Source organism: Rhinopithecus roxellana, chromosome 2 (assembly GCF_007565055.1).
Source record: "Rhinopithecus roxellana isolate Shanxi Qingling chromosome 2, ASM756505v1, whole genome shotgun sequence".
NCBI lineage: Eukaryota > Metazoa > Chordata > Mammalia > Primates > Cercopithecidae > Rhinopithecus > Rhinopithecus roxellana.
The window spans coordinates 129,213,002-129,239,572 of record NC_044550.1 but is presented as its reverse complement, the minus strand read 5'-3'; the positions used below and the strand labels follow the sequence as shown (position 1 = coordinate 129,239,572).

Here is a 26,571-nt window from a genome sequence, read left to right as displayed (position 1 = left end):
TTTCAGTGTAGCATTAAAGAAAACAATACATTAAAAGCTGAAATCACTCTGTTAAAGTGAAACACTTAATGAACTGCAATGTTGGACCAAGATGAAATACATGCTATATCCTCAGAGGCTGGCATTCGTTAATGGCATGCCAGGTGTTCAATTAATCTTTCTGGTGAAGGTTCTGTGCATGTAAAACCTCCTGCCTCCCAATTGCTACCCCTTTTAAGCCCTGTATTTAGAACCACCACATCTGTAAGCTGTTAGGATTTCAGCCAGTGGTTCTTAATCAAAGAAGCACGTTGGTCAACCCAGGGAATTTTTGAATATTGATTTTTAACTTTAAATATGTGACACTTTTGTACTTTTAAAATAGCTTTATAATTAACATACCCTAAAATCTTCCCATTCAAAATACAGGTTGGCTAAGTTTACTCAAGCGAGGTTTTCTAAATTTGTATAGAAATGCAATCATCACTATGTCTCCCAAAATTATCCTTAATGCCTGTTTGTAGTGAACACATGGGGAGCTTAAAAAAAAAAAAAAAAAAAAAGAAAAGAAAAGGTCATACCCTGCAGACAAATACTATCAGAGTCTCTTTGACTACTAACACCAATGTTATGTCATTGCTGTTACAAAATTGCCCAGATGATTTTGACATAAGTCAGTGTTGAGATACAGTGATGTGGACAAAACCTCATGGACAAGATGAAGATCTGGAAAATGCAAATGCAACCTTTTACTAACCAAGAGATCACCTGGCTTACACCAAATGTTGTCACAACAGCAGCAGCAGCAATAACAAAGGAGGCCTTTAGAACATTTAGAGAATGGTGGTTTTCTGATCCTGGACTTTTGTTCCTATTGTTTCCTTTGCCTAGAATCTCCCCTCTTTCTTCCTGCCACTCTCTCCATGCACACCTAGTAGGCCTAATGAATTCAGGCACAGCCCCCAGAGAACTTTAATTGCTGTCTCACCTGTGTTTTCATAACTTTTTGAATAAACATTTATTATAGTCCTTACTGCATTGTAGCTGTTTCTTTATATTCTGACTTTCCCATTGTTCTGAGAGCTCCTTGAAATGCAGAGGCCATGCCACATTCATTTGAGTATCTAGACAGTGTCTGGCACAAAGCTGACTCCCAAAAAGTGTTTGTTGAATTCGGAAATAGAATCGGTGCTTTAAGAAACTCTGAAGTCCGGGCTCAGTGACTCACGCCTGTAATCTCAGCACTTTGGGAGGCCGAGGCGGGCAGATCACAAGGTCAAGAGTTCAAGACCAGCCTGCCAACATGGTGAAATCCCATCTTTACTAAAAATACAAAATTTCACTGGGCGTGGTGGCAGGCGCCTGTAATCCCAGCTACTCGGGAGGCTGAGACAGGTGAATCACTTGAAACCGGGAGGCGGAGGTTGTAGTGAGCTGAGATCGCACCATGGCACTCCAGCCTGGGTGACAGAGCAAGACTCCAACTTGGAATAAAACAAAAAAACATCGATGTAAAGGGTAGGCAGTGATTTCCAACCTTGACTGCAAATTAGAATCCACTGAGGAGCTTTTCAAAATCCTTATGATCAGCTCACACCTACACCAATGAAATCAGAATCTCCAGGGGTTGGACCCAGCAGTGTATTTTCTTTACATCTAATTCTAATGTGCAGCTGAAATTGAAAACCAAGGGCATAAAGCCACAAAGGATGGTCCAAAATTTTATCCTTGACCAAAATATTCTGGCTCTATTGCCTAAAATATCTAAATTATTTGTTGTTACATTGCTTGGAAGGAGCTCAGAAATATATGTGAATTAACAGATAGCTGTTTTTAAAATATATGAAAGTCCCTATGAAACTCAAGAAAGAGAACTGGCCATTCATGTAAGTCACTGAAGTTTTGATTATGACTATTTTCCTTTTGACATTTTGTTTGAAGAATCATTATGAAATAGGAATCTTGATTTGGGTAGAAAATTGAAAATGTCAAAACAGAAATTGTATTGGACAGTGTTAAACAGGCAAGGAAGACTCTATTCAACATTATTCCAATGGGGGAAAGGGGCCAGAGCTCAATCCAAACTCAACACCACTGGAACAAAGGACAGGAGAATTTCTAAGTATTGGAAGTAAGAGGGAGAGTATAAGTTATATGTGTTTACTAATTGGCTTTACTCAAAAGAAAATAAATTTTCCCATATCTTTGTGACAGGATGCAGCTTTACAACTTGGAGGAAGGTACCCACCAAAGTTATGAAAGATAGAGTGACTATCTCATTTGCTGATCACATTTCAAAGACATGGCTCAAAGTTTCTTGAGAAATACATTCATAAGTTGTAAAACTGACAAGAGACTGATTAAAAGATGTATATTTCAAAGGGGCAGAGAAAATATGTTACAGGTTTTCTAAATATGCAGTATAAAAATGGAGGTCAGTGGTCTAGTGTCAGGGAAGAAGCCCATCTAAAGTTTAATCAAGCTGGGGAATGTTAAGGCAGTCTTGGTCAAAGGCAAATAAATAGGTAATTTTGAAGAATGTAGATGGGCCAGAAGGGCTGTCAGAGAAATTCCTCAACAATGAGCTTGCAGCAGCAAAGGTTAGCGTGAGTGTTGATCCTTGGGAGAACCGAAGAGAAAAGTTAGAAAAGGCCTGGAGATAATTAAAGTATTTTGCAGATTTTCCTTGCATAATCTGGTTTATATCAGGAAATTAAAAAGGAAACACTTCCTTCTGTACTTTCTTCCTCCTAAAGGAACTCTCAGATTCACATTCCTACATAAGATATGGAACTATATATTGGCATACCATATAACAACCATGCACTTAAGTTAAAAACAAAAACTTTACAAGCATATGTGTATTTTTTAAATAATCTGGAAGTTTACATATGTACATGTAGCTTCTGGCAATGAGACTTGGACTGGTGTTGAAGAGGACTTTAGTGATATCTATAATATTTCATCAAAGAAACAAGAGAGGTCGGGTGTGGTGGCTCACACCTGTAATCCCAGCACTCTGGGAGCCTGAGGTGGGCAGATTGCATGAGATCAGGAGTTAAGACCCAGTCTGGGAAACATGGCGAAACCTATCTCTACAAAAAATGCCAAAAAAAAAAAAAAAAAAAATTAGCCGGGCATAGTGGCGTGCACCTGTAGTCCCAACTACTGAGGAGGCTGAGGTGGGACGACAGCTTGAGCCCAGGAGGAGGAAGTTGCAGTGAGCCAAAATCTCACCACTGCACTCCAGCCTGGGTGACAAAGCGAGACCCAGTCTCATAAAAACAAAACAAAACAAAACAAACACAAGAAACAAGAGATTGGAGGCATAAAATTCAAAATGGTAAATGTAATTCATTCTGAATTTCTGAATGGTAAGATAATATGAATTTGTTTTCTGGACTTTGTATTTTTCTAGATTAGTTAAATTCCAAAAACAAAATAAAAATAAAGACAAATGTCACATGGTGGTTCTAACCCAGGAGTTTAAAAAAAGGAGAACTCACTGTCAGGGTGATCAAAGACCTTCAGGTAAAGGAAGAAGCACGATTTGGGAAATGGGTTCAATATCCATAGGCAGAAATGGATAAGCACAGCAATTTAGTTGGAAGGAATCACCCAAATCAAAAAGACAGATAATAAAACCCAATGTCAGTATGTATTCAAAAATGAGTACATTTCTAAATCAAAATTTGATGCCAAGAATAAAGACATTTCTATTTATAGTATCATGAGGAATGTTCAGATCCAGGGGGATGTAGGTAGAATTTTCTAATATAGCCCTTCTGTTGATGTCATTGCTAAATTATAGGAAACAAAAACTGGGACAGATAATTACCATCTTAGAAGCCAAATTAACCTCAAAGGGCATCTAATCAGACTTCCTATTACACAAGAGGAAACAGAGGTCCTCAGAATTTGAAGTCACCAGTGGTCAAGTCCAATCCTGACTCAGGCACTGGCTATTGCATCAACATCATCAGAACACAATTCAATAGAGCCAATCAAGTCTTGACTTTCTTTGATAGTGAAACAGAGCTGTCCACTTGACATGCTGGAATGTAGGGAGAATGGGGAGTAAAAATTATATGCTGGAGATAGTATATCTTAAAAATTAATAGAAAAAGAACACAGATACTTTTGTAAATTCATTTTTGTTAAACCCATTTTAGTCTAACCTGTTTGTATGCAAAGAAATATTTCCCGAAGTATCAAATGAATTTTAGCACAGATTAAACTATGTAAATCAAGAGCATATAAAGGATAATATAAGCCCTCTCTGTTAGCATTTGTAAAAGCTGATTTAATAAAAGGAACACACACATGAAAACATTGTTAAGAATTCTTACAAAGGGCATATGCTAATGATGGCAAATGGATTTTATATAAAATAATAGCCTATCAAGAGACAAGGTAAAGAACCACTTAGAATCTAGCAGGCTACTATAGTACACTGCACATAATAATTGCCCTTTTATAAGAAAAGGAATATAACAAAATTTGAAATTGTAAAGGAATTCATCACCAGCCTTCTTTAACAATAAGCTTCTCTAGGGCATTTGAAATAAAATTTGATTTATGGAACTTCAATAAACACAACATTATTAAGAAACATCACTTTGGTGAACAGAGAAATACATATTTGCCTTGCTCTGTGCCTACTGTGAGTTCAGGAATTGTGTCTTCTAGATGACAAATGATTCAAATTAGTCTGAACATGAAACATGATAGCCTGGATTGATTCAAATAATAGCAATTTTCGGAGGAATAGTCAATGCCAGCAGGTGCCGGCAGAAACAGTTTCAGATACAGCAAGGGAGTTAGCCTCTTAGGGGTCTGGGCAGCCCTCCTTTCCGCCTCTCAACTCTGCCTGCCTGGCTGACAAAGGCAATAGTTAGGATGTTTTCTAGATTTTTCCCTTTACTTTGTTTTTGGTTTGGTTTTGGGTTTTTTGGACCCAGGGTCTAGCTCTGTCAGCCAGGCTGGAATGCAGTGTTGTGATCACGGCTCACTTCAGCCTCAACCTCCCTGGGCTCAAGTGATCCTCCAGCCTCAGCCTCCCCAGTAGCTGAGACTATAGGCAAGTGCCACCACACCTTGCTAATTTTTATTTTTTTGTACAGACAGAATCTCACGATGTTGCCCAGGCTGGTCTCAGACTCCTAGGCTCAAGCAGTCCTCCTGCCTCAACTTCCCAAAGTGCTAGGATTATAGGTATGAGCCACCACACCTGGCCTTTTTTATTTTTAGTGTGTAGTTATAGTTTAAAGGAAGACTCATGTACACACTTGTCACGGTTAATTTTATGTGTCAACTTGGCTGGGCCACAGTACCAGATATATGGTCAAACATCACTCTAGATATGTCTGTGAAGGTTTTTTTTTTAGATGAGATTAACATTTACATCAGAAGACTTTTAGAAAGTAGATTATCCTCCATAATGTGGGTGGGCCTCATCCAACCAGCTAAAGGCCTTAGTAAGCAAAGACTGATCTCCTCCTCCCCATATCCCCACCCTCCACCACCACTCCCTGCAAAAGGGAGAATCCTGCTGGCAGACTGCCTTCTAATTGGAACTGCCACATCAACCCTGGGTCTCCAGTCTGCTGGTCTACTCTGCAGACTTTAGATTTAATAGCCCCACAGTCTTGTGAGCTAACCTAAAAATAAATATTTCTCTCTTTCTTTTCCTATACTCACACATACACACATGTACACATTCACACACATCCTGTTGTTTCTGTTTCTCTGGAGAACCCTAATACACCACCACTGAGTTTAAGAAATGGTAGAACATTGGCCAGGCACGGTGGCTCACACCTGTAATCCTAGCACTTTGGGAGGCCAAGGCAGGCAGATCACAAGGTCTAGAGATCGAGACCATCCTGGCCAACATGGTGAAACCCCGTCTCAATGAAAAATACAAAAATAAGCTGGGCGTGGTGGCACGCACCTGTAGTCCCAGCTACTCAGGAGGCTGAGGCAGGAGAATCGCTTGAACCTGGGAGGTGGAGGTTGCAGTGAGCCGAGATCGCACCACTGTACTCCAGCCTGGTGACAGAGCAAGACTCCGTCTCAAAAGAAAAAAAAACAAAAAAGAAAGAGATGGTAGAACATCACCAGCACCTTTGAAGTTCAACTGCGTGCCCCTCCATGGCACACAGGAGATCAGTACGACTTTCATATGGCCATACTGACTTTCTATTGTGATATTTCCATGAATGAACATCCTGATAATGGAAATACTTGATCAGCAAAATCACTCAAAAAGGAGATTTGACACTTCACCCAGTAGATGGCAGGGATGTCACTACATTCAGCATGGACACTTGAGCTAGACTTTTTATAAGGCAACTAAATGAAAGGAGTAATGTCACTTCCTATTGTCATTGGAGTGCTGTTTCATCTGTCAGACCACAAATACATCAGCTAGTATAGCCTATTCAGGTCAGGGATCTTCTGAAGAGCTCAGGACCCGCCAACTGACCCCCATTCCTGCAGAGCAGTAACATTCCTCCAAGAATACGACCTAAATTGTTGGATGGAGCTCTGTTCCTTCTCATTTTTCTTTTTATAACAGGGAAGACTTGGCCTTGAACAAACTCTTGAATACATCCCATCCTTTCCACACTCACTGCCAGTTTCTTGTTTCAGGCCTTCGTTTTATTTCTCTCACACTACAGTGCCAACACTACCCATTATTTTAAATTACTTTGTTACAGCCCAGGTCTGACCACAACTCCCCTTCTTGAAAACCTTCACAGTGGAGCCTTAATTTTTGTTCTTTCCTTCTCTACGATATTCTGGCCACGTAAATATTTTTTAAATTCCCAGATAGGCCATATATATACTCTAACATCTTTGTGTTTTTCTTCTTATTTCTTGTTGTGTTATATTTAGCCAGAGGCTTTTCCTCTATTTCTCCATCAGGATATTCTCGCTCATATTTTAAGGCCCGCTGAAATGACAAATCCTATATAAAACTTCTGCTAGCCCCTCTGAAACTTCACTTTGAACTTTGAAATCATTAGTTTCTCTTTTGAAATTTTTGCAAGATTCTGTTAAAGAGTGAAATATTTCAAAAAATGTAGCTAAATGGGAAACAAGTAAAGAAAAAATGTATTTCTATATAATAGGCTTTTAGCAGCAATACTATTGGGGGATCAAAGTGCCCGGCTAGACTTATCCTTAAAGGAATATCATGCTTCATAACTGTTGATTCCAAGTGGCCAATTATCAGATACTAAGGCATTTCTGAAAATAAAATAAAAGCCTTACCACCCAGACACACACATACTCTTTACCATCCCTATCAGGGTCAGATCTAGGGAATGTTAGCAATAAATTATTCTGGAGGTAAGCAATACCCAGAACAATTTAAAAACTTCTGTCTTCCGGTTGTTCCACCCCAAACCTTGGAATTATCCCTGATTCCTTTCTTTCTCTTATAACTCACACACAATTTACAAACAAATTAGCTCTACCTTCAAAATATATCCAGAAGCTGACCACCACCCTCACAGTTACAATTCTAACCTAGGCCAGAATCACCACTCTCCGGGATTGTTAAAATCACCTCTTGACTGGTCTCTCAGCATCAACCGTGCTCCCTACAGTTTATTGTCAACAAAAAAACTAGAGGGATCCTGTTGGAACATAGGCCAGATAGTATCAGTCCTCTACTCAAAATCTACCTACATATTTGCAATACACATAGAGTAACATCCAAAGTCTTCCATGACTTTATGTCTCTGATGTCACCTTTACTACTTCCCACTGCCAACTCCACGTTGTTCTCCCATCACAGTGCCCTGGGCACACCAGTGCTTTCCTGCCTTTCCAGCATAGCTAGCACAAGCACACCCTTGCCTCAACGCACTGCATGTTCTCTTTCCCTGAAATGCTCCATCCCCAGACACCCTTATGGCTCTCTCGCTCACCTACTTCAGATCTTTGCTTAAATGTCACATTCTTGGTAAGATCTTCCCCAAATCCAAAGCTATCCCTCTCCCCTACTCTGGCACTCCCTCTCCTCCTCACCTTGCAGTGCTCTTCATGGCATACATTGCCGTTTGTTATATTAAATATTTTACAGCCATCCAATGAGGGGCAGGGCTTTTTGTTTGTTTTGTATATTCCCTGCACCCGAAATGGTGCCTGCCACATATTCAGTGCTCTATTAATATTTGTTCAATGAATAAGTGAATGAATAAGATACACAAAGTTCTGGGTACAGAGGGGTTGAAACTGAAGACTTAATTCACTTTGGTCCAACTTCTTCTAGTGATTGTAGAATTCATTTTTAATCCACATGTTTCAAATTCTTTCTGCCTTCTAAGGTCACCTTATCCCTCAAAATTCAAATAAAATAGCTAGAACTTCCTCCTGATTACAAGATTCACAGAGGAAGGAGGGGTTGATCATTTCCTGTCCTGAATTTGTACTTCCTGTGAATTCTTTTTTTTTTTTTTTTTTTTTTTTCTAAGACGGAGTCTTGCTCTGTCACCCAGGCTGGAGTGCAACATCACGATCTTGGCTCACTGCAACTTGCAACCTCCGCCTCCTGGGTTCAAGCAATTCTCCTGCCTCAGCCTCCCAAGCAGTTGGGATTACAGGTGCCCGCCACCAGGCACAGCTAATTTTTTTGTATTTTTAGTAGAGATAGGGTTTTGCCGTATTGGCTAGACTGGTTTCGAACTCCTGACCTCAAGTGATCTGCTTGCTTCAGCCTCTCACAGTGCTAGGATTACAGGTGTGAGCTACCACGCCCAACCTTCCTGTGAATTTTTAATCCCAGTTGGTCATATAGCCTCCAAGTTTGCCATCTTTTCTCTGGTCTCTTCCTCCCAGGCAGACATTCCTCCCCAACTTTCCCAACCCAAATGATAGAGGCAGTGGTCAGAACAGACTTCATTACAGGTTGGAGGATAATACAGCACAGAGATTTTAGTACTTTTTCATGTGCTAGCACTCATGAAAAAAGATGATACCTGTACAGCCTAATGAAGTAAACTAACTGATCTCTATTGAGTGTGGTATAAAATTCCATTGTGTTTTCCTTATATTACAGAATTGTTAAAAATTAAAATTCAAAGTATTGAGAAAAATATTAAACTTTGAGTTCATATACAATATCCTCATAAAACATTTAAAAATTCTTATTATCTTCTTTTGCTGTGCAAAAGCTCTTTAGTTTAATTAGATCCCATTTGTCAATTTTGGCTTTTGCTGCCGTTGCTTTTGGTGTTTTAGACATGAAGTCCTTGCCCATGCCTATGTCCTGAATGGTACTACCTAGATTTTCTTCTAGGGTTTTTATGGTATTAGGTCTAACATTTAAGTCTCTAATCCATCTTGAATTAATCTTCGTATAAGGGGTAAGGAAAGGATCCAGTTTCAGCTTTCTACTTATGGCTAGCCAATTTTCCCAGCACCATTTATTAAATAGGGAATCCTTTCCCCATTTCTTGTTTCTCTCAGGTTTGTCAAAGATCAGATACCATCAGAGTGAACAGGCAACCTACAGAATGGGAGAAAATTTTTGCAACCTACTCATCTGACAAAGGGCTAATATCCAGAATCTACAAAGAACTCAAACAAATATACGAGAAAAAAACAAACAACCCCATCAAAAAGTGGGGAAAGGATATGAACAGACATTTCTCAAAAGAAGATATTCATACAGCCAACAGACACATGAAAAAATGCTCATCATCACTGGCCATCAGAGAAATGCAAATCAAAACCACAATGAGATACCATCTCACACCAGTTAGAATGGCAATCATTAAGAAGTCAGGAAACAACAGGTGTTGGAGAGGATGTGGAGAAATAGGAACACTTTTACACTGTTGGTGGGATTGTAAACTAGTTCAACCATTATGGAAAACAGTATGGCAATTCCTCAAGGATCTAGAACTAGATGTACCATATGACCCAGCCATCCCACTACTGGGTATATACCCAAAGGATTATAAATTAGTCTACTACAAAGACACATGCACACGTATGTTTATTGCGGCACTATTCACAATAGCAAAGACTTGGAATCAACCCAAATGTCCATCTGTGACAGACTGGATTAAGAAAATGTGGCACATATACACCATGGAATACTATGCAGCCATAAAAAAGGATGAGTTTGCGTCCTTTGTAGGGACATGGATGCAGCTGGAAACCATCATTCTTAGCAAACTATCACAAGAAGAGAAAACCAAACACCGCATGTTCTCACTCATAGGTGGGAACTGAACAATGAGATCACTTGGACTCGGGAAGGGGAACATCACACACTGGGGTCTATCATGGGGAGGGGGGAGGGGGGAGGAGGGAGGGATTGCATTGGGGAGTTATACATGATATAAATGATGAATTGATGGGTGCTGACGAGTTGATGGGTGCAGCACACCAACATGGCATAAGTATACATATGTAACAAACCAAATTCTTATTATCTTTTGCTTGCTTCAGTGAACTTTTTTATGTTTTCTAATTGAGATATAACTTATGTACCATAAAACTCACCCCTTTTAAGTGGTTCAATTTCAGAACATTTTCATCACTCCAAATAGAAACCCTGTACCCCTTCGCAGTCACGCTCCATTCCTCTTTTCCCCCAGCTCCTGGCAACTACTACTCTGCTTTCTATGGCTTTATCCATTCTGGGCATTTCATAGGAACGGAATCAAACAATATGTAGACTTTTGTGTCTAGCTTCTTTTTGGGTGCATTTTTATATGAGGTTTTATGCTTTAAATGGCTAGTTATAATTTTTGATATTTTATAATGATTCATTCACATTCTTGATAATTGCTATCAATGAGAATTTATGTTCACTCAAATATGTGACAAAAGCTTATAAATGACTTTTACAATCATACCAGATTTTGCAATAATTGACATTATACTTAAAGATGCTAATAGTCCTTTCTTTTATTAGTTGAACCACATAAAGCTGTCATTTTATGTCAAAACTGGTTGAATATTGGCAGTCACAGTATTCCAACTAATATTTTACTGAGTAATGTAACACTGGAATTTCTTGTGATAATGTGAATGGATTTTGAATCCAGTTCAGTTTTTCATGCCAAGCTTTAATTTGCAGAACATACTGTGAAAATAAAGAATAAAGGTATGTGAAAATTAAGACAGCTGCAAGGGACGTGAGGTGTTTAAAGCTGTGCTGGCCCAGTATCCTTGCCGACCCCAGCAAACATTCTCTCGGCCACTTGCTGTGCTCTTTGAGAGCCTGGGACACAGACTTCTTCATCAGATCTGTGGGTTTCTTATCCATGGTGGGCTCCAGACACCCCAGGTCCCATGCAGCTGTCGCAGAGGCTGGTAGTGTTATTTTACAGTGTACCCAGAACCTGTTGCCTGAGCTCTGATTTGTGAGGAACACAGCACCATAGAAAGATAAAGTAGCTTAAAAGCAAAACTTTTAAGATATTACTTTCTGAAAGTAACTCAGCCAATACCTATTCAGGGAATTGGTCATGGGTCTTCTTCCACATTTGGTGCAAGATTACACATCATTCCTTAGAAGCTGTATTCCATCTTATCTCTACATAGAACTATCTCCCATCCTTTCACCTCTCCAAAGTTTCCAAACTCCTGCCTTCTCTGGTCACTAGGGGAAAAACACATTAACCAGAGAAATGTATACTTCTTTTTCTCAACTACATCTATTCAGAAAAAAGCTCTGGTACCTATCTTTGTCTAAATAAGAAACTAATTATCTTTCCTAGACTAAAGGGCCATCATTTCATATAAGGAATTGTGCTACTGTCTTATTACCAGTGTTCTTGATATTACAAACAGAATCAATAAATGTTTGATGGACTTATCTAGAACTCCAGGGCCAGCCTGGGTTCCTGCTAATCTGGAGTTTCCCTTTCTGATATCCTGTGTAATCACTGCATGTCAAAGGTTTTTACAAGGTTAAAAACCGATTTGTTCTCCTATGGATGAAAGGGACTCACCTGATATAAAGGGAAATAAATGTATTTCCTCTTAAAAAAAAAAAAACGCACACATAAAATCAAGATCTATGTTTACAACTAGTAATAATAACGTAGATATTCTTGTTGTTTCTAGAAATATAGAATTTCTACTGTCAACAAGGCAGTTACAGTTATAGCATGGTTTTACCCTATCACAACAAAAATCATTTACTGTTCACTTCCCTAATTTATTGAAAGCTGTGCTGCTTAGCCCACAGTAGAGAACTGCATTAAGAATTTGTGTTCTCAAGCCAGCTCTTTCACCTGTTGTCTTGCCATCTTGGATAAGTTGCTCTAACTCTTTGTGCCTCAGATTTCTCATCTCTAAATGAAGAATGACCTCATAGGGATGGTAAGAGGAATACATGAAGTCATAGCTGTAAACTTCTTAGTAGAGTGTCTAACAGAAATGGTTCACTAGCACTCAATGAGTATTAAGGAAAGAAAAAAAGAGACATAAAATCCTGTGATTATGTTGTTAAAATCAGGGCTCATCTACAAGGGACAAGTTTAATTGCCTGCAGCGTTGATCTCCTCCTTCTCCTCCTCTTCCTCCTCCTCCTCCTCTTCTTCTTCCTCCTCTTCCTTTTCCTCTTCTTCTTCTTCCTCTTCCTTTTCCTCTTCTTCTTCTTCTTCTTCCTCTTCCTCTTGTCCTTCTCCTTTTTCTTTGCCAAAAGTTAGTCAGAAAACTGACGGTGGGAAATGTCCTAATCTGTGCTTGAGTCATAGTAAGTACAAGGAAAAAGCTGTGGCTGATTATGAATCATAAGAAATCAGCTTGTGTGCCACTTTAGGAAATGTGAAATATTTTGAGGTAAACAAAAGTAAACCAAGTTGCTTTACACAGTTACTTGTTAAAGTAGTAGCCCGAAATAATGCATATGTCTCTCTTTCACATATAACTGTATAACAAATATAATAGGTTCTAGGAAGAACCTTGTTTACTTTGATAACTGTTGGTCTTCTGCTGCCATACTAATCCTTGAGTATGTTTAAGAAAGGGAAAAATAGAAGTTAGTGAATTGATAATTAGTATTAATTAAGCACCTATTATGTGTTTTACACAGTGATAGGCACTTCAGCTACCTAACTTCATATAGTCTTAATGCAAAGGGAGATATTATTAGATCCATTTTTACCTATAGAGCTTAGAGTTGGTACCCAAGATCACATATCTAAAAATTTGCAGAGCCAAGATTTAAAACCAGGTCAAACCGAGGCACTGGCCTACTGTGCCACATATTTCCCACTGACAATTAATTATGAAGTATTGAGAGTTACTAGTGTTGAGAGTCCAAATAATTTTCTAGCTGGAAAAGATGAAGTTCCCTCACTTCTATATTATATAGTTGAAATATTGGTTATTTTTTAAAAAACTTCCTGAGAAGCGTAAAAAAGAACACATTTCTGAAATTACAAGAAAGTAAATATATTTTAAATTAAAAATGACCATATAGATTTAAAGTAACTAATATCTTAAATTAAGAATCATATTTTATCTTTTTCAAAATAGAAATCAGTCTGAGGAGAAAATTGGATATTACAGAAGCATTGGAAAAGAAAACACCAAACACAACAAAACCTAATAAATTAACAGAAACCCATCTTAATAGTGGTTATTCCAATGACGTTCATGGCATTTATGAGTATTGATTTTTTAAAATTTGATTAGAAATATTTAAATTATCAAAATGATACAGACACAAATTTCATTCAAATGACAGACACATATAGAAAGCTAGTAATCTCCCCTCACTATCCTTCTCTGAGTAAACAATTTTGAGGTGTATCTTCACATGTTTTTATATTTATATTAAAATAAATAAATATATAAAGAATATGTATGAGGCTAAGTTGTATTACATAATGTTTTCCATTATTCTACTGCTATGCTCTTTAGACTTAAATATAATATAGATTTTCTTCTAAGACAATAATTCAAATCTTAGCCAGTGATTCTCCACCCTTGTGCACATTAGAATTTCTAGAGGAGCTTCAAAAACAGACATTACCAGAGCGCCACCCCCAGAGATTCCGGTTTAATTGGCCTGGGTGGGGCCTTGGCATCAAGCTCCACAGTTCACTGTGATGTGTAGCTAGTTAGAACCACTGATTTAAGCAATCCAAACAGGCTGCAAATGCCAGCTACATGCCTGAATTGTCCTGGTATGTACGTTTCCAGGAAGGCCCTCTGCTGAGGTAACAACACCAGTGCTTGATTGGGAGAGCTCAGGGAGGCCCAGCTACAGTTTTAAGTCTCCTCTATAAGGCTGACTCTCAGATAGGAAATGTGTTTCATCTTAAAGAATGTTAGAGACAGTCATATGACTGCAAAAAATGCTACTAGGGCTAGGAATTTCAGAGGCCACATAAATGACAGTGTGTTCTACTAGGCTGGGTTAATTCTGAGGGTTGAGTTTGACTAAGCTCTAGAGATTTGTCCTTACCTGCAGATGGAGGCTTCCCTAATGGAGCATCACAGGAAGCCACACCCAGAACTTGTTTCTCCTCGTCTGGCAGAAGCACGTTCTCAGTGGGTGCAGAAACTTGTTTGGCTTCTCTTGGTCTGAGAGAATTTTCAAGCCGACCAACCAGCTCCCTGTGTCTGTACTGGTGAGCTCTTTACTAATAGTCAAACATTCGCATGCTCATTTAGTTTTATTCACTCTTGTTGCACATCTGAGAAACACTTGAGAGAATGGAATAGAGAAGCACAATATAGGAGAGTTGTGGAGAGTTTGGCCCCACTTTTTATATTTGTTTCAATGGGATAAAACAGGCAGCCAGGGTTGTTAGGTTTTGTTCTGAGTTATTGATTCGGCCTTCACTAAATGGTTTTTCCTTTTTCCAAATCAGTTAGACATTTTGAGGAACCAGACAGGTTGCTGAAGCTTATTTAGAAGTTAAAACAAAAAAAGTTGTGAGTTTTAAGCAAACGGACTTGGCAGGTGTATGGACAAAGCCACATTATCCTGAGTAAGGGAACGGAAGGGCAAGGTGTGAAGAAAATGACCAAATCAGGATTGTAATATTTTTCCACATTTCTTTTCTAGTCATAAAAACAGTAACATTACATATTATTTATGTATTTGGTGGTAGGGTCTCACTCTGTCGCCCAGGCTGGAACGCAGTGGCGCGACAATTTTAGATTTGATCTCTTTTACCCTCCAAAAAATAATTGTCCAGTGTTCCACGTTTAGCTAAAGCAGTGAATTGTTAGAATTGCAGCAAAACAATGAACCAAACCGTCAACCGCGAGCAACCTGTACTTGGGAGGTGAAAGTCAGAGGTGAGATTGTAAGGGCTCTGGGTCACTGGGGCATCTGCTCTGGGCAGCAGGGCAGCTCTGTCAAACAGCTGGAGCTGGGAGCCTGGCGTTGCCAGGCCCTGCCCCTGCTGCGTCACGGAGGGCTGGACTGCGGGCGATTGGCGGTGCACTGCAGCTCAGGCTGCTCTGCAGCTTGGCGGAGAGGGGAGGAGGAGCGGAGCGAGAAGTAGGCTGCGAGCTAAGCACAGGCTCCTGCGCCAGCTCCGGGGCTGAGTTTGGGAGATGTCTGAGAAGTGAATTTTTTTTTTCCCGCCGAAGGCAAATGGCTGGCGTGGAAGCACAACCCGCTTTCACTCTTCGGATTTGTGCTTAGCTCTTTTCTTGCACCTTGAGACTCGTGACCAACATGCTGTGATGTGTGCCGAGGGAGGAATTGGTAAGAATGAGACGGCGAATCCCTCTGACTGTCTCAGCCTTCTGCTTCACCGCCCACCCGCTTTTCCTTTCTGTTTCTCTCTTCTGTTTCTCCCCGCTCCACTTCCCTAGTCGTGTTCAGATTTGATGACATGGTTCAAAACTACAGTTCTGGGCTGTTACTGAACTTAAAAAAAAAAAAAAAAAAAAAAAAAAAAAAAAAAAGGTAAAATGATTACACCATTTTCAATCATTTGTTAAAGGGGAATTTAAAAATCTTTTAAATGCTGGATTTTGTAAAAAGGTAAACGATGCACACGCAGGCGCGCATGGGCACTCACACACACGCATTCTCTCTCTCACACACACCTTTGTACACGAGGGCGCACACGGGCACGCAAACACACGCATTCATACACACACACACACACACACACACACCTTTGTCATCCCATTGTGAAATCAGCAGTTTAAAGAAATTTTGGCTATCTGCCTCAAAGGTGATGAAAAGGGAAAGTGTTGAAGATTTAGCCCAGCAGATTTATTCTTAAGGCTGATTTCCTAAGGTTGACTCCTTAGGAAGAAAAAAGTGTTTGTATTGGAGCTTTCTCAGAAATAGTTTTCAAAGAAGTGCTACAAAGAAGCCGCCATGCTTCCCCTAAAACACTAACTTTAAAGAACCTAGTTATTATTCGGGGCACCCTTTATTTTACATTATAAAACATGTAGTTTTAATTTACCACGTACAGCAGAGACATCAGTTGGTTAGGGAATGGATGGTTATTTTGGTGTCTGGGACCCTGTGCCGTTAGAAAGAATATGTTTTAACTGCTCTTATCATGCTAGCTCAGGTTTTAAAAATGTGATCTGAATAAGACCAAAGTTTCTTCTTGCGTTCTTTTCATGCTGGTTCTAAGCAGGGAGAAAAACAAGTCTGTATGGACAAAGCAAACCTCTAACTCAAAATCAACCTTGAAAGATGCATCAACAAGGACAGGGGCTCCTCATCCACCAATATTTATTTGTATCAGCCTTTAAATCAGCTAGGTCACACTTCTGTGAAGAATAGCATCATCAAAAACCCTTGTTAACTTGTGAAGAGCAAAAATCTTTGCAACGGAGTAGTTCATTCAGTGCCCACAGCAAGAGCCTCCCACTTCGATCCACCTCAAAAAGTAATAACTGCTTCTTCTGGACTGTTTTCTATTCTCACTACAAATACGTATCATATACCTACATTGAGGTAGTTTATTTTTATTAAAATGAAGTCATTTTATATATTTGGAAAAATAACTTAGAAACATTTTGAAGTTTTAGGGAGTTTAAAAAATAACGTTTAATTTTCATGCTAATTTAACGTTCATTAAATTGGATGAAAAAGAGCGAAAATCTAAGCATTCTAAACTAGAATGTGGGGAGTATTTGACCCTGGCTTAGCAAAACCTGAATACCTTTCATACTTAGTGATTAAATGGAATTGAATAGGGCCGGGCGCCGTGGCTCATGCCTGTAATCCCAGCACTTTGGGAGGCTGAGACAGGCTTATCACCTGAGGTCAGGAATTTCAGACCAGTCTGACCAACATGGAGAAACCCCATCTCTACTAAAAATACAAAATTGGCTGGGCGTGGTGGTGCATGCCTGTAATCCCAGCTACTCGGGAGGCTGAGGCAGGAGAATGGCTTGAATTCCGGAGGTGGAGATTGCAGTGAGCTGAGATCGCGCGGTTGCACTCCAGTCTGGGCAACAGGAGCGAAACTCCGTCTCCCCCTCCCCAGAAAAAAATAGAATATCATTTATTTTGCTATTGTCAGTAAAATGAAGGAAAATGCTCAAATATGATTATAATTTATCATAGAACAGAGGTGACTCACCTGTCAGACAATTGTACTTCCTATAATTGACTTTTTAAATTAAGGGTTTAAAAAATACACATATTCAAGCCTTCATTACATGTTTTCTTTGTTGTCTCATATATTTGGAAGTAGTTCTACTGAGGAAGAATCAAAGAAAATGCTACAAGTAAGATTGTTTGAGAATTCTCACAGAACAATGCATTGATAAATATAAATTTAATAGTACTTGAAGAAAAGGAGAATTGATTTATCAACTCTAGGAACAAATGTATGTGTGCTGGATGCTATCACTATTCTTGGTCAGTTATTCCTTCCTTATTTTCTGAGATAAATTTATTTCATTTCAGAAATCAGTTTAGCCATAGAAACAATACCTTTTTTATAGCTTTGCAGAATAAGGACTAATAGTGATGCTAGTTTTGTAGAAGAGTTGTGACCTTAATGGAATTTTTTAATGCTACTCAATAAAAGGTATATCAATACAACTATTTGAGGCAATTACATGGTAGTATGTATTAAAACCTGTGAATGTTGGGCCAGGCACAGTGGCTCGTGCTTGTAATTCTAGCACTTTGGGAGGCTGAGGCAGAAAGATCCCTTGAGCTCAGGGGTTCAATACCTGCCTGGTCCCGTTTTGCTCTCATCTCTACAAAATAAAACAAAACCTCTGAATGTTCATAGCCTTTCACTAAGTGATTTTGGGTCTAAGTGATTTTCTGGGTCTAAAAACATAACCTAAGGAAATAATATGAATCGCATATGAAGACGTATAAATACGTATATTACAATCTTATCTGTAATGTGAAAAAATGGAAACAAAGCCCCAATAACACAGTATTTAAATAAATTAGTGTAGTTTTAATCTATATTGATAAAACTCAGTTACAAAAGTTTTTTTTTTTTAATTTAATGACTTGGAAAATATACTTGCAATGTATTCCATAAAAAAGTGAAATTTAATATATTATCTTATGTGTAAAATATAATTTTGAAATAAATATATAAAATTTAATTAATGTAATCAAAAATATTTATTAAGCTATTACTCTAAGACAGTGTCCTAAATTAATAAGGATTGAAAAAGATTAATGCAGTTCCTGTTTGCATACAAGTTTCTTTTGCATCAATGGGCATATCCATTAAAATATCATATTTCCCCCACCCCTCAAAAAATATTTTCCTAGGTGGTAGAGTTATAGCTTGATTTTCTTTTTTATATTTTTTCTAATATTCCAAAATCTTTTAAAGCAACTGTTATTTTTGTAACAACAAAATACCACTTTCAAAAATATCACCAAGAAATATAATAAGCAAAAAAAAAAAAAAAAAAAAAAAAAAAAAAAAGATAAATGGTAAGCTCTGTATTTTACATGCTCCCTTTAAAAAGATACTATAAAAAGCAGTGTGAGACTGCTTGGTCTAAATGTTTGTTCCCTCCCTTTCCAAGTTCATATGTTGATTCTCAATCCCCAGTGTGATGGTAGTAGGAGGTACAGCCTTGGAATGTGATTAGATTATGAGAAAGGATTCCACATGAACGGGATTAGTGCCCTCATAAAAGAGGCCACAAAGAGCTGCCTTGCCTCTTCCATCATGGGAAGATGCAGTGAGAAGGTGCCACCTATGAATCAGAAAGTGAGCTCTCACCAGGCACAATATCTGCTGGCACCTTGATGTTGGACTTCGCAGCCTCTAGAACTTTAGGAAATAACTTTCTGTTGGTTACAAATCACCTAGTTTATGGTAATTTGTTATAGCAGCCCAAATGGACTAAGGCAGAGATAGATTAATACTGCTATACAAATGAACCCCAATGAGAAATAGATATAAATGGGCAATTCACAAAAGACAAAAAAATTTAATTATCTAAGGTTGGGGTGGGGGGGATGTTAACCTCCCAATAATCAAAGAAATCCAACATAGCAATAAGTTACCACATTTTCACACATCACATTAACAAATGTGGACAACAAATCAAAATGTATCATTTTGTTGGGAAAACTATTCAGTAATAGGAGAAAATATTCATGATATGGAAAAATGTTTATGGTATGAGAAGTAGATAAAAGCAAGTTACAAAATGATATCCTAGTTTTGAAAAAAAAAAAAATCAACCTATGCACAGAAACCAATTTATTGGTGGGGAATAAACCAAAGGTTAATAGTATTTATATTTGGGTGGTAGGATTGTAGTTTATTTCTATTTTTCTTATGGTGTTAATATATAGTTTCTAAAATTTCTGCAGTGAATATATTTTAGTTACCAGAGAAAACAAGCCACTATCCTAATGAAACAATTTGTCCTAGTATGAAGAGCACATATATGATATTATATATCCCCTCCTTCACAAAGTCGCCCTGTCTCCCTTATTGTGTGTACTTTTATGTTAGGTATCATTATTTCTGAATTATTTTTCTGATGAGAACATTTGGATTATAAGGGAAATCACAAAATAAAGCTATTCTGCTCACATTCACTGTTTCGCCCCCACCTGTTTTCTAAAATAATAGGCAGTGTTGAACAGATTTGAGCTTTACTTCCCTTTAATTTCCTGTTGATTTCATTTGCCAGGGCCTAGGGCTGATAGGCTTTAATTAAATACTCCTTAATTTCTTTTTCTAAAGTCTGCTTATTCAGTTTAAGGCCTTTTTGAATGAGGAAGGTGGGTACTACTACATTCCTCTTAGTAAAACTTACAAGGTTTTAACTCTTTGGGTAGGCTAGGTAATACAAATCATAATTTTCTTGGTTATGAGAAGGAAAGTGAAAATCAGTTTTGACCTGTCTCAAAATGTTGTGAAATCTTTTTCTTTTATTTATAGGATTCATAACTACTTAGCATGTATTTTCAAACTTTGATTTCCCCTTAATTAGACTACAATAATATAGTTAGAAGGTTTTAGTATGTGGCCAAAGGAACAACTCCATGTTTTCTAAAAGGCCTAGAGAACATGCATAGGGTGCCTCTCCTCTTTCCCTTTGTGTTCATCATTTTGGCGAATTACTGGAAGATGGCAAGTTCTGGCCAAAAGGAAGTGCAAATAAATCTTATAAATGTCTGTATCATATCACACTCTTCTCAGATATCTTCGGTGATTTCCCATATTCTTCGTCTTAGCAAGTCAGGGCTTCAATTTGGTCCCAACCTAGATTTTCATTTAATTTGCCATCACTTCTTAATTTGTACTTAAAACTGCAGCCATATTGAACTACTCATTGTTACTTAAATAAATAGTCTGCACCCTCCTTGCCTCCTTGCCTGTATTCCTATTACCTTTTCTAAAATCTATAAATCTCTTCTGTCAGGATTCTAAACATTTAGGCTTACTTATAATACCTTCTTTCCTGGGAAGCCTTTCCTCTTCTCCCTTTCTATCCTCTGACCTCACACCATACTTTCTCATAAGACTTTCTGTTTCCCTAAATGCATATACTGCACAATTATCCTAATTTCATCTTTTTTATTGAATTAAATACTTGACCTGTTCTGGGGCTAGTTTATTCATTCCCAAAGTACCCAGCACCGTGCCTAGGACAAGGTGAAATAAATGTACCATAGAAAATAAACTCCTAGAAGGCAGATAATTTTGTCCATTTTGTTCCCTGGTTTATTTGCAGTATAAATAACAATGCCTAGCATATAGTGGTGGTGCCAAAAATATTAATTGAAAGATTAAAATTACAGAGCACCTTTAGTGTGTTAGGCACAGTGCATTGTTTAATAAATCTCTTTACAAAATTGTGTGAGGTGGTAATATTATTTCTGTTTTACAGATTTGGAAACTGATGCTCAGAAAGGCTAAAAGCTTGTGGTAAATGGACAACTGTGAATCTGTTTGCCAAACTTGTGTTCATTCTGCTAATTGCAGATGCTGTTTGTTGCTGTTTTGAAAATAGCTATTTATATTATCAGTACTTATTCAAAATAAATGTAGTGTGATGCATAGGTACCGTTGAGTAAATTATCGGGATTGTGCATTTAACATGAATCTATTTTACAATTTCAGTGAAGATCAACTTGTTTCTAATACCATTTATAGTTTTGATCTGCCTCTTATTTGTGTTTATATACTATTCTTAGTAATACTTATAGGCCTCAGGTACAGTTTAAATATATGTACTGAGACAGTTTAAGTAATTGACATGTGTAATCCATGCTTTTATTGCAATAAGTCATGTGCTGAAGTAATTTTTAGCCACTGTGAAATAATACTTCTGTGTGTAATAATTATAATATATTAATATTAATTCATCCAGTAGCTTCCAAAAGAAAGTCTTTAATACATTTTAGAAATTAATTAAATCTCTGATCTATCAGACTGAATTTTCCTTTTTTATAGTTTAAACAAAATAACTAATGTTAATACCTATATGTCTTCATCACATATCCAGTAATATGCTATATTCTTTAAAGAAAATAACAGAATATAATTCAAAGTTTTAGTTTCTAATGTGCTTATTTGCCTCATCTGTATAGCTTGAGCAAATAATCTGTGACAGACCTTTAGAAAACCTCTGATGTAGTCTATTGATATAATCTTTTGATCCTACAGTTGTTCAGGGACTAAATTCTTTCCATTTCAGCTACAAATAGTTATACTTTCCTATTCATTATTCTTTTTATCTATTATCACTTCTCTTTCTTTTAAGCATATTATTTTCCTTTGCTTTTTAAAAACTTCTGTGGTTACTCATATAGAAAATAATTGCCCTATTTCTTGTATATAAGAAGAATAGTTTCACTCATTATTTAAACATTAATATATACATCATTTGTATGAGAAAGATTAACTGCATAAAAATAATATTTAATGATAATGACTTCTTGGGGAAAATACACAGTCCCTGTCTTTTGATGGTTCAACTTATGATTTTTCCACTTTATGATGCAAAAGAGATACACATTTAGTAGAAACCATACTTCAAGTTCCCACACAACCATTCTGTCTTTTGCTTCCAGTATAGTATTCAGTAAAGTACACGAGATATTGAACACTTGATTATAAAGTAGACTTTGTGTTAAATGACTTTGTCCAACTGTATGCTAATGTAAGCGTTCTGAGCACATTTAAAGTAAGCTCGGGTAAGCTGTAATGTTCAGTAGGTTAGTGTATGACATGCACTTTTGACTTATGATATTTTCAATTTACCATTGGTTTATGAACGAGCATCTGCATTCATTAATTAAAAGTAAGTCTTTCCAGAGTAGATTTGAGCTGCCTAGGTCTATGATTTTCAAAGTGTGGCCCCCAGAGTAGGTTCATCAGTATCACTTGAGCTTGTTAGAATGCAAATTCTCAGGCCACTGCAGAACCACTGAATCAGAGAAACTGGTGTGATTGTGTGCTTGGGTTGGGGAGGGGGCGGCAGGGCGGGCAGAATATATGTTTTAACAAGCTCTCTATGTGATTCTGATCTACAATAAAGCTGGAGACCACAGGCTTGGAGTAAGATCCTCAGGTGAGCAGGCCAATATATTCACTGAGTTTTGACAGGTAGGTGCCGGACTTAAAAGGTCTCCAGGAAAGAGGATTTTATTTTCTTTCCTGTATGCTACTTCAGATATCTCTGTGTTATTACTAAGCTGGCTGCAAAAGTCATTAAATTAATACATGAAACTAAAAAAAGACAGTCAGAAACACAATGTTCAACACTTAAAGGTGTGCGTTGGATAGGTTTTATGTTATTATTTGCTTCCTGGCAACAGATTCCCTTTAAAAAAGCAGAATTAAACTAAACATTTGTGCAAATGTTTCATAAAGGAAAAAGTGTAAGACATTTTCCCCCCAGTTCTTTGATCTCGGATATATTTGGGAATGATGGTTGAAAGAAGCAAATGTGAATCTTATGACTTTCATTAGAGAGTTTGTGCCTAAGGAATCGAGTTTTCTTAGCAATCCTGCATGCTTTTGAAGTGGTAAGGAATGATGCACCTACTGTGACCATTAAAGTTGTAATTAATTAACTCTGTAAACTTAAAATCCAAGCACAAAAATATTTTCATAGTGCATCTTTAAACAACATAGGCTGTATTCTTTAATATACTTTAGATCTAATCAAGTTAAATTAAGTACCTCATTTATTGCTGGAAATTCTATATCCCAGCTCTCTTTATCTTAATTGGTCCATGTGATGTTGAATATGGTCATTTTGGAATGTTGTAGATTGGTCATGTTATGAAGATATTAGAAATAAGCAGAAAGAATTTTGAAATAGGCTCTTAATTAGGAATTGAAAATTTTCTTAACTACAAACTTTTATTTTCCTACTGACTTTAATTTTCTAAAGAACAATGAAGGTAATATTTGAAAAGTATAACTGACTTATTTTTGAGATTTTTATACTACTTTCACATCAAAAACTCTATATGCCCTACATAAGTATAGGCATAAAAATGTTTTATTGAAACAATTATGTGAGCAGACAACCATTTAAATTCTGTTTTCACAACTAACTTTCAGAAAGAAGAGTCTCCCAAAACTATATCAACATTTAAGTATGCTATTTATTACAATTTAGCCAGACATTTATAAGGTAACTTTTAGTAATTATCTTTTGGTAAAAACAAAAAACAAAACCCCAAAACTGAATGCTTTAATTAATTAGCTTTGCAACATTTATAATTACATGTAATGCTTCTATGCAGGAACACATATATTTGCCTTTATCAAGAAGCTTATATGCTAAACTATGTTTAACTTGTATGTCAAGAAACTTATATACTAAGTTAAACATAATTTCTGGTTTAATATTGAGTATAGCATTATTATTATTATGTACACGTGTTACGCATGGCTTGTGTGTGAACATTCATTTTCAGTGTTGAGGCAGCACACTTGGCTTGCATTTTGTGAAGTTGTGCTTTAAAAAAAAAAAGGAAGAAAAAAAAGACTTAAAGAAATGCGTCTCTTTCCCACATCTTAAATGTAAAAGCAATACATTAAGTTCTGTGTATAGGCTTCATGATTATATGAAGTTTAATCAAAATTTAACTTTTTGATTAAAATGAAGATCTGTTTTCTAATTCCAAAATAAGTATATGTGTTAATGGTTAAAAAAAAAAAAAGGAGAGTATTAAAACATTGAAAAAATTAAAATCTGCTATTAATAGACTGTCTCAAAATAACCAGTGTTAATGTCTTAAAAATATATTATTACAAATTTTTCCATTTCTTCCATGTTTATATATTGTATATATTCATAGTTGAGATTATACTTGTATACAGGTCTAAATCGTGCTTTAAAACTTTATAAACTTTAAGCATTTTATGAGTCATTAAAAATTCTTTTAAACAACTTTTTTTTTTTTTTTTTTTTTTTTTTTTTTTTTTTTTGAGACAGAATTTCGCTCTTGTTGCTCAGGCTGGAGTATAATGGCTCTATCTCGGCTCTCCGCAACCTCCACCTCCTGTGTGCAAGTGATTCTCCTGCCTCAGCCTCCCCAGCAACTGGGATTACAGGCATGCGCCACACACCTGGCTAATTTTGTATTTTTAGTAGAGATGGGGTTTCTCCATGTTGGTCAGGCTGGTCTCGAACTCCTGACCTCAGGTGATCTGCCTGCCCCAGCCTCCCAAAGTGTTGAAATTACAGGCATGAGCCACCATGCCCAGCCTAAACATCATTTTTAATAGCTGTCTTGTATTTCCATTAGAAATAAATTTAACACAATTAGATATAATGCAGTTAACAATTTCTCTATTTCTGAACATTTGTGTAGTGAATTTTTGTTTTTTTTTTTGAGATGGAGTTTTGCTCTTGTTGCCCAGGCTGGAGTGCAATGGCACAATCTCGGCTCATAGCAACCTCTGCCTCCCATGTTCAAGCCATTCTCCTGCCTCAGCCTCCGGAGTAACTGGGATTACAGGCATGCACTACCATGCCCAGCTAATTTTGTATTGTTAGTAGAGACAGGGTTTCTCCATGTGGGTCAGGCTGGTCTCGAACTCCAGACCTCAGGTGATCCGCCTGCCTCAGCCTCCCAAAGTGCTGGGATTACAGGTGTGAGCCACCACGCCCGGCTGTGTAGTGACTTTCTTGGACTGAGATGAATATATTTCTACTGAGGGCCAGAGATGACATTTTTAGGGCATATTGTCCTATGGGTCTAGAGAAGTAAGAGCAGGTTAAAGTCCCCCAAAACTATATGATTGTATACCTTCATTGAGCATTATGAATCAAGAAACCCTTTGCTATATTCTACATTCAGAGTCAAAAAATGCTACCTCTGTCTTAAATTATTTTTTTAGGTTACTACTGAAGTTGAAAATATTTTTTTCCTATATTTTTGTAGTATGTGGCTTCTGTGTTTGTTCAGGCTTTTTTTCCAACTGTGTTATTCATGTGACTATTAAATCAGAAATGAATAATTTTTAATATTGATCTTATAAGATATTAATTAATTAATTTTTGAGACTGAGTTTCACTCTAGTGCCCAGCCTGGAGTGCAGTGGCGTGATTCGGCTCACTGTAACCTCCACCTCCTGGGTTTGAGTGATTCTCGTGCCTCAGTCTCCCGAGTAGCTGTGATTACAGTCGCCTGCTACCACGACCGGATAATTTTTGTATTTTTAGTAGAGATGGGGTTTCACCACATTGGCCAGGCTGGTGTCAAACTTCTGACCTCAGGCAATCCTCCCGCCTTAGCCTCCCAAATTGCTGGGATTACAGGCGTAAGCCACTGCACCTGGCCTATAAGATATTAATTTAAAAAATACACCATTATGGCCAGGCACGGTGGCTCATACCTGTAATCCCAGCACTTTAGGAGGCTGAGGCGGGCAGATGGCCTGAAGTCGGGAGTTTGAGACCAGCCTGACCAACGTGGAGAAATCTCATCTCTACTAAAAATACAGAATTAGCCAGATGTGGTGGCAAATGCCTCTAATCCCAGCTACTCAGGAGGCTGAGGCAGGAGAATCACTTGAACCAGGGAGGCCAACATTGGGGTGAGCTGAGATTGCGCCATTGCACCCCAGCCTGGACAATAAGAGCAAAACTCCATCTCAAAAAAAAAATTGCTGTGAGTAATAATAGACTTGTTAGGGTGAT

At 37.5% G+C, this 26,571-nt stretch overlaps 1 protein-coding gene across 6 annotated transcripts in view; it reads left to right on the top strand.

Annotated features, from left to right (window-relative positions):
• Positions 1 to 15,418: 15,418 nt before the first annotated feature.
• The window catches only part of ATP10D (ATPase phospholipid transporting 10D (putative)), a 126,074-nt gene continuing 114,921 nt past the window's right edge, over positions 15,419 to 26,571 (top strand). For 4 of the 6 annotated variants that reach the window (XR_004053983.1, XM_030919646.1, XM_030919642.1 and 1 more), the window contains exon 1: positions 15,420 to 15,685. The gene's annotated coding sequence lies outside the window, so the exon portion shown is untranslated. Of the gene's footprint in view, positions 15,686 to 26,571 lie in introns of all 6 variants that reach the window. The other 2 variants (XR_004053984.1, XM_030919651.1) reach the window with 1 other exon arrangement.